The sequence below is a fragment of the Cavia porcellus genome, unplaced genomic scaffold (assembly GCF_034190915.1).
Source record: "Cavia porcellus strain 051 isolate PalLab524CR breed Dunkin Hartley unplaced genomic scaffold, mCavPor4.1 scaffold_15, whole genome shotgun sequence".
NCBI lineage: Eukaryota > Metazoa > Chordata > Mammalia > Rodentia > Caviidae > Cavia > Cavia porcellus.
The window spans coordinates 39,470,013-39,479,027 of NW_026947498.1; positions in this window are offsets into that span (position 1 = coordinate 39,470,013).

Here is a 9,015-nt window from a genome sequence, read left to right on the forward strand (position 1 = left end):
GATCTGGGACGCCTGCATCCACCTCCCTGTGTGTCTGGAGGACTGTGGGTATCTCAGCAAGTAGGGGAGCATCGCAGGTTCCAGAGGCCCCGCAGCCAGTGCATTCTGCCCAAAGCCCAGACTGTTTGGGACCCTCCAGGCTTCCGGGTGCAGTGAAGTGGATAAGTGGGTTTGAGGCATCTACATCCGCCTCCCCATTCCTGCTGCGCATGGAGAACTGTGGAGTTTCCAGCAAGTAGGCGGGTGCACACTATCCCCGGAGCACAGCCTATTTGGGACTCCTGCACCTCACCATCTGGGTGCAGAGGAAGGACTGGGCAGATCTGTGGGGCCTGCATCCGCCTCCCCAATGTGTCTGGATGACTGTGGGTATCTCAGCAAGCAGATGAGCATTGCAGGTTCCAGAGGCCCTGCAGCCTGCAGTAAGTGCTCAGTGCACTCTAACCCAAGCCCAGACTGTCAGGGACCCTCCAGGTTTCTGGCTGCAGGGAAGTGCATATGTGGGTTTGAAGCATCTACACCCGCCTCCCCATTCTGGCTGCACTTGGAGAACTGTGGAGCTTCCAAAAAGCATGTGGGCACACAGTGTCCCTGAAGCCCAGCTTATGTGGAACTATAGAGTTCTACACAGGCAGAAGAGGGCTATTGGTTCTTCAGGCCCAGTGGCTTGGGGTAACTGGGTGCCAGAGTCCCAGGAGCTGTGAACATAGAAGTGGATTTCCAACAGACCCTGAGGAAGCTTTCAAATAACACTTGAAACACAGAAATATAGGAAAATGACAAAACAAAAGACCAAATTACAACCTCAAACCATCAGCCCATCTCAAGAAACCCTAGTAGCAAGGCATATAGAAGAAAATATATGCCATTCACCTCAAATATCAGACATAATAGCTACTGCAATTAACAAGCAACTCCAGGGAGTTTTAAGGGAATTCAAACTCCAAATAATCTCCCAGGTAGAAGAAGACATGATAAAAGAAATGAAAGAGATTCTGAATATATCTAAAGAAAACACAGTTTAAAAATTGGAGGAACTAAATAAAAAGATAGAATCCCTACATGAGCAATGTAACAAACAAACAGAATACATAATGCAGATGCACAGAGATATACAGGAAATAAAAAACTTCACTGAAAGTTGGAAAAACCGCCTCAATGGAAGTGAAGATAGAATTTCAGACCTTGCAGACAGGATTGCAGCTAGTGAAAAAGAAAGGAAAGATCTTTTAAAAATAGCAAGGAATCAGGAAATAACAATTCAACAATTGCAAGATGATGTAAAGAAAAATAACAAGATTGATAGGGATTAATGAAATAGAAGGAGACAACATAAAGGATGTCAAGAGGATATTTAGAGAAGTAATAGCTAAAAATTTCCCAAGCATGAATTCAGAAACTGACATCAGGATCAGTGAAGCATAAAGAACTCCAAATAGTCATAACCAAAATAAAACTACACTCAGACATATAGTAATCACCATCCCAGAAATTCAACACAAGAATAGATTATTAAAAGCTTTCAGAGAGAAAAGACAGATCACTTATAAAGGAAAACCTATCTAATCACAGCAGACTTCTCAGCACAAACAATTAAGTCAAGAAGAGGATGGAGTGAAGTATTCAGATCCTAAAGCAAAATGATTTCCAACCTAGACTGATGTACCCTGCAAAACTATCATTCAAAATTGATGGTGAAATACTATATTTCCATGACAAAGAACAGCTGAAGAACTTGATGAACACTAAGCCAACCCTGCTAAAAATATTGAAAGACAGTTTAGACACACAAAGGAAAAAACGACTAAGCAAAGCAGATAATTAAACAGAACAGAAAGATAAAGATGCAACAGCAGAGAGATAATATGTCAACAATAAACCACCATTTAACCATAATAACCATTAAAGTAAACGGTCTCAATGCACCAATCAAAAGAAACAGACTACCAGAATGGATCAAGAAACAAAATCCAACCATATGCTGTTTACAAGAAACCCATCTAACCTAGAAGGATACTCACAGACTGAAAGTCAAAGGATAGAAAACAATACTTATGCATTAGGAATCAAAAAAAAAAAAAAAAAAAAAGCACGAGTAGCCATTCTGTTTGCAGACAACGTGAGCTTTAAACCAACAATGACCAAAAAGGACAAAGAAGGTCACTACATACTCGTTAGGGGAAAACTCCAAGAGGAAGAGATAACTATCTTAAATATATATGCACCAAATTTCAGAGCACCAGGTTATATAAAACAACTATTAACAGAAATGAAAACTCAAATTATCAGTAACACAATTGTAACAGGAGACTTTAATACACCATTGACACCAAGGGACAGATCAACCAGACAGAAAATGAGCAAAGAAGTAACAGAACGGAATCACACCTGTAAACAAATGGACTTGATAGACATATATAGTATGTTCCAGCCAACAACATCAGAATATACATTCTTCTCAGCAGTACATGGATCATTCTCTAAAATAGACCATATATTAGCTCACAGAACATATTTAAACAAATGCAAAAGAGTTGAACTCATCCCTTGCATGTTATCGGATCATAGTGCTCTGAAAGTAGAAAATAATGATAAAAGATACTGCAAAAATCCCACGAACATATGGAAACTGAGTAACACACTCTTGAGTAATCAGTGGGGCACAGAAGAATTTAAAGAACAAATTAAACAATACCTCTAAGGAAATGAAAAGGCAGATACAATTTACTGGAATCTGTGGGATGTAATGAAAGCTGTCCTCAGAGGAAAATTTATTGCACTGAGTTCCCACGTCAGGAAAACAGAATGAATAAAAATAAATAACTTGATGCTACACTACAAACAGCTAAAGAACGAAGAGCAAGTCAAGCCCAAAGCCAAAAGAAGAGAGGAAATTATAAAAATCAGAGCAGAAATCAATGCAATAGATACTAAGAAAACAATCCAAAGAATCAATGAATCAAAGAGTTGGTTCTTTGAAAGAATAAATAAAGTTGATAAGCCCCAAGCCAACCTTATTTTAAAAAAGGAAGAAAAAGCTCAAATTCATGCAATAAGAAATGAAAAAGGAGAAATCACTACAGACCTAATAGAAATACAGAGGATCATCAACACCTATTTCGAAAACCTCTACTCTCAATGGTTTGATAACACAGAAGAAATACACAGATTCTTAGAAACATATGAAGTACCAAAGGTAGATCAAGAGGATGTAAAACTGTTGAATAACCCAATCCCTGTTAATGATTGAAAACGTAATTAAGTCCTTAGCTACAAAGAACAGCCCAGGCCCAGATTGATTCACTGCAGAATTCTACAAGAAATACAAAGAAGACTTAATGCCGATACTCCTCAAACTATTCAATGAAATTGAAAGGGAAGCAATCCTTCCTAAGTCATTCCTGGAATCAAATAATACTCTAGTACCAAAATCTGAGAAAGACCCAACAAAAAAGAGAACTATAGAGCGATCTCCCTAATGAACACAGATGAAAAATCCTCAATAAAATATTGGCAATTAGGACACAGCAAATCATCAAAAAGATTATACACCATAACCAAGTGGGATTCATCCCAAGAATGCAAGGATGTTTCAACATACATAAATCAATAAATGTAATCCACCATATCAATAAAGCCAAAAATAAGAATCACATGATCATTTCTATAGATGCAGAAAAAGCCTTCGATAAGGTCCAACATTCATTCATGATAAGAACTTTACCGAAAATTGGTTTAGATGGTCTTTACCTCAATATAATAAAGGCCATTTATGACAAACCAACAGCCGGCATCATACTAAATGGCCAAAAACTGAAAGCCTTTACTTTAAAATAAGGCATAAGACAAGGATGTCCTTTATCACCACTCCTATTTAATATAGTACTGGAAGTACTAGCCACAGCAATTAGACAAGAGAGAGAAATAAAAGGGGTAAAGTTAGGAAAAGAAGAAGTTAAATTATCATTGTTTGCAGATGACATGATACTATACATAGAAGACCCCTAAACTCCATTGAAAGACTCTTAGATATAATAAATAAATTCAGTAATGTCTCTGGATACAAAATCAATACTGAGAAATCAATAGCATTACTATACACGAAAAACAAAATCACAGAGAGGGAAATAAGAGAAACCACACTCTTCACACTAGCAAGCAAAAAAATGAAATATTTAGGAATTCCTCTTACGAAAGAAGTGAAAGGCCTATATAGGGAAAAGTGTAATACACTGAATGAAGAAATTGAAGATGATCTCTGAAAATGGAAAGACATCCCTTGCTCATTGATAGGAAGAACAAACATTGTGAAAATGGCCATTGTCCCAAAACTGTTATACAGATTCAATGCAATCTCAATAAAAATACCATCAATATACCTTATAGATCTAGAGAAATCACTCCTAAAATTCTTCTGGAATCAGAAGAGACCTAGAATAGCAAAGGTAATTCTAAGCAGCAAAGGCAAGGCATGAGGCATCACAATCTCTGACTTGAAGTTATATTACAAAGCAACAGTAGTAAAATCAACATGGTATTGGAATCAAAACAAGGCTGAAGATCAATGGAATAGATTAGAAGATACAACCACAACTACAAACACACTCAACCACCTTATCTTTGATAAAGGAGCCAAGCAGGTTCACTGGAAGAATGACAGTCTCTTTAATAAATGGTGCTGGAAAAAGTGGCTCTCCATTTGCCAAAAACTAAAGCTAGACCCATGTCTGTCACCATGTAGTAAATTAAAATCTAAATGGGTCAAAAATCTGAATTTTAAAACAGAAACACTAAATCTATTGGAAGACAAATTGGGTAGAAACCTTGAAGACATAGGGATAGGTAGAGAATTCATGAACAGGACTCAAACCGCATGGGAAATACTTCCCAGAATAAATAACTGGGACCACTTCTTATTAAAAAGTTTCTGCATGTCAAAAAAATCTCGAGCATGGTGAAAAGAAAACCCACAAACTTGAAAAAGATTTTAATGAACTCTCTCTCAGACAAGGGACTCTTATCTAAAATATATAAAGAATTGAAAATACTCAGACCCCCAAAATTCAAAGATCCAATCCAAAAATGGGCATCTGAGATGAATACGCACTTCTCAGATGAAGAAATGCAAATGGCAAATAAATACATGGAAAATGTTCATCATCATTGGTCATTAGAGAAATGCAAATTAAAACCACACTGAGATACCATCTCAGTCTTCAAAGAATGACCAGGATCAAGAAAACCACCAACAACAAATGCTGGAGAGGCTGTGGGGAAAAAGGAACTCTCCTACACTGTTGGTGGGAGTGTAGACTGGTACAACCTTTGTGGAGGTCAGTATGGAGATTTCTCAAAAAGCTGGGATTGAAATTCCCATTTTTTCCAGCTATTCCACTTCTAGGCATATTCCCAGAAGAACTGAAAGCATCATACCACAGTGATACATGTGCACCTATGTTTATAGCAGCACAATTTGTAATTGCCAGATCTTGGAAACAACACAAGTGTCCATCAACTGAGGAGTGGATAAAAAAATTGTGGCATTTCTATACAATGGAGTATTACTCAGCTATAAAGAAAGATCACATTGAGATATTTATCAGTAAATGGGCGCAGCTTGAGACCATACTCATAAGTGAAATAAATCAATCTTGCATGTGTGAATAACGAATAGTTTTCCTAATGTAAGTAATTATTCAAATATATAAAAGTAAGTGTTAATCATGATTCCCCATCATGTGGCCTTGAAGCCTTATAAAGTTTTCACTTATTAATTGGAACGCCTTTATTCTAGGCTTCTTGATATGGAAATATTTGAAGCTATAGTATATGAAGTTATATTCAAATATTTCAAGGAAAAAGACAGACACTATGGTAACTACTATTAAGTACTTATTTGGTGGTGAAGCTCTAGGTTGCTGAAACAGTCATGCTTTGACCTGTATTGTTATGTTGTTATGTCCTCTTTTATCTCAATCTCTCCCTTATTCATTAAAAAAATTATTTAGTTATTTTTTATGGTTTTTTTAGTTAAGGGGAAAATTTTTAAAAAAATTAGCAGGATATATTATAGTAAGTTTTTTGGATTTCCTATTAACTTGTTTTGAAGTCCTGTAATACTCCCACTATCTTGTTTTGACTGAATAGACTCTGTCCCATTATGTATGATATTATCAAGTTTGAGGGTATAGGCAACTACTTTGAATGCAATAAGATTCACTAAGATGCCCATTCTGGTTTGACTATTATCTCCTTTGGAAATCCTGAAATGTTTACAAGGTTTAAGTTTTATTGGTCTTGTTCTCTACTGTTTTGTTCAACTTTATAATATCTAATGAAATAGACAATTCTTTTTAAGGAAACAAGAGGCATTATGGTAACCATTGTTGATAACATTGTACTCTGTTTTTACATCATGTACTATGTCTATCCTTGGTTTTGACTGACAGATTTGTTTTGCCATATTTGACTTTATTCTCTTCCAAAAAAAGTAATAAGAACTAAGCAGTAATAAAACCCAAAATGTGTAAATTTTGTTGTAAAAATGAGAGGGAAAAATGCTCTAAAGGATACAACTGCAAGTGTGTTTAGGGGTGTTAAATAGCTGACCATATTAATGTTTTTGGTTGGATCATTGAACACAACTGTTTGCAGTCTCTCTGTTTGAATGTTCACTTTGTGTGCTTTGATACTGTAACGTGAGCAACTATCTCTAAGATGATAATGTGTAATCTATTAACTGGTGATTTCTTATTTTTTTTTTTTTTTGGAGTTCTGTATTACTTGTGCCCTTACACTGCTTTCTCTTGTTTGTTTTTTCTCTTTTTCCTTTTAAATAAAATTTAAAAAAATAATATTAAGGAAACAAATAATCTACTTGAAAGCAAAAATATTGAATTTCTAATGTAAGAATAGTATTTCTTGGTTTTCTGAGAAAATGCTATTTAATATTTCAGTCTTTTGCAACTATAAGTCAGCATCTAAATATACACATAGGCACACACATAAAATACAGATTTTTCACAGTCAGTTCCTCCTAATTCTATACTAAAGCTTCTTCTCAACTCAATTCTAGTCTGCTTCTGAAAGTTCCAAGACCATTATTAATAGAAATCTAACTTTGCTTCACTTTTATTGGATTGAAGTAGTAATATTTGAAAGTAGATGAATCCGTATCTCAACATACATTGGGTAACTAATGCAACTTGTGCCTCAGGTTACAAAAAAAGTGATAAACATTGTCTTCATTCATAGTGTTATTGTAAGAATTAAGTAAGCTTTCATGTATAAATTGTATACTTCAATAGCTGTCATAGGTAGTAACAGGCTATTATGCAAATCAGAAATTATTCACTTGCAATATCAGTTAAGCAATTACTTAGTGGACAGGTTTGTGTCTTAGTCCATTTATGTTGTCGTAACAAAATAACATAGTGAGCATTTTAGTAAGAACAGAAATTTATTTTTTCAATGTCTTGTGGACTGGGATATCTAGAATACAACATGGGCCTTTGGCATCTGCTTGAGACTTTCTGTACAATCACAAGGCAAAAAGTGGAAGAGAACAACATGATTCCTGATGTCTCTGTTACAAGGACTTTACTCCTTTTCATGCAGTGAGAAGAGCCTTTGTGACCCAATCTCTTTTTAAAGGTCCCACCTTCCAAACAATTCAAGAATTTTAGACTGGAAACATAAACAAACCATTCCAGTTTGTAATAATTATGTCTCAAAATAAGTACTAGTACAAAATTTCAATTCATAAGGTAAAATTGTCAGATACATCTTTTGCTTCAAAACACGCATGGTCGACTGATTGTGTCAACTTGTTTAAGGTAAGTCCGACTACATTGGCTCAGCAATTCCACACCCTACAGTGTAGAAAATCTACCCCAGGATGGCTTGCTGCATTAAATGGTTTAAAAGAAAACTGAAGGACAGAGATGCTTCTAGTTCTTCAGAGGAGTTCCAGTCTTCACCTGCACCTTGAACATCATCTCCTGGCTTCTAGTGCAGACTCTTCAACTTCCAGCACAAATCCTTCAGTCTTTTATCACAGATCCATCAGCCTCCTGATACAGACTTACATGGGGCAGTGTGGAGAGCTCCAGATCTTTGACAGGGCCCTTCAAATCTCCAGTGTTCAGTCACCCTCTACACTCTTCCATATGCTACTTTGTGGGTAGCCATTGTAAGAATCTTATATATTCTCATGTACTTGTATATCTTGCACTGTATCTGTTTCTCTAGTAAATCCTGACTGGTACAATACATTTTAATACATACATATAAAATTGAATTACAAAGAACAAGCAATGAAAAGGAGGTCCAAAAGAAATGATAGAAGAAAACAAAACAAAACAAAACAAACAAACAAACAAAAAAAAACCACTTACCACAGAACTAAAGAAAACTAAGCAGACCAGTCCAACTCAAAGTTTGACAAGGTTGAATCTGGGCGCACTCAAAAAGCCTGGATACAAAGACAAAGGATCTGGATTTTATACTGTGAGAAATAGGGCATCACTAAATACCCAAAACTGAGCAGTGTTGTGCTCACTCTGACTTTTGGAAAGATTGATCTGGCAGAGGTGCTCAGGATGCAGTGAAGTGGGGAGAGACTGAAAATGTGGAAACCTAATGCATTAGTCCACTGAAGACATAATGAGAAGACAAAATGAACAGCATCCATCAGAATAAAAGAAAACGGAAGGCTTCAGGATTGTTTTTATAATCAATATGTTTAATAACTGATTAGATAAGAAAAGAAAAGAGGAGTTAAAAATGACTAGAACAATCTCAAAGTTCTTTCTTAGTACACACTGCTATTAAGAAGTCTCATGGACTAAGTGCTTTATAAATGACAGAATTTTATCTCTCAGTTCTGGAAGCCAGAAGTACTTCAAAGATCAGGGTGCACACATAGTTGTATTCCGATGAGGAACCTCTCCTAGTTAGCTGATGGCTGACTTCTCACACCCTGACATCCCTGGAAGAAGGCCAGATAGCTCTCAC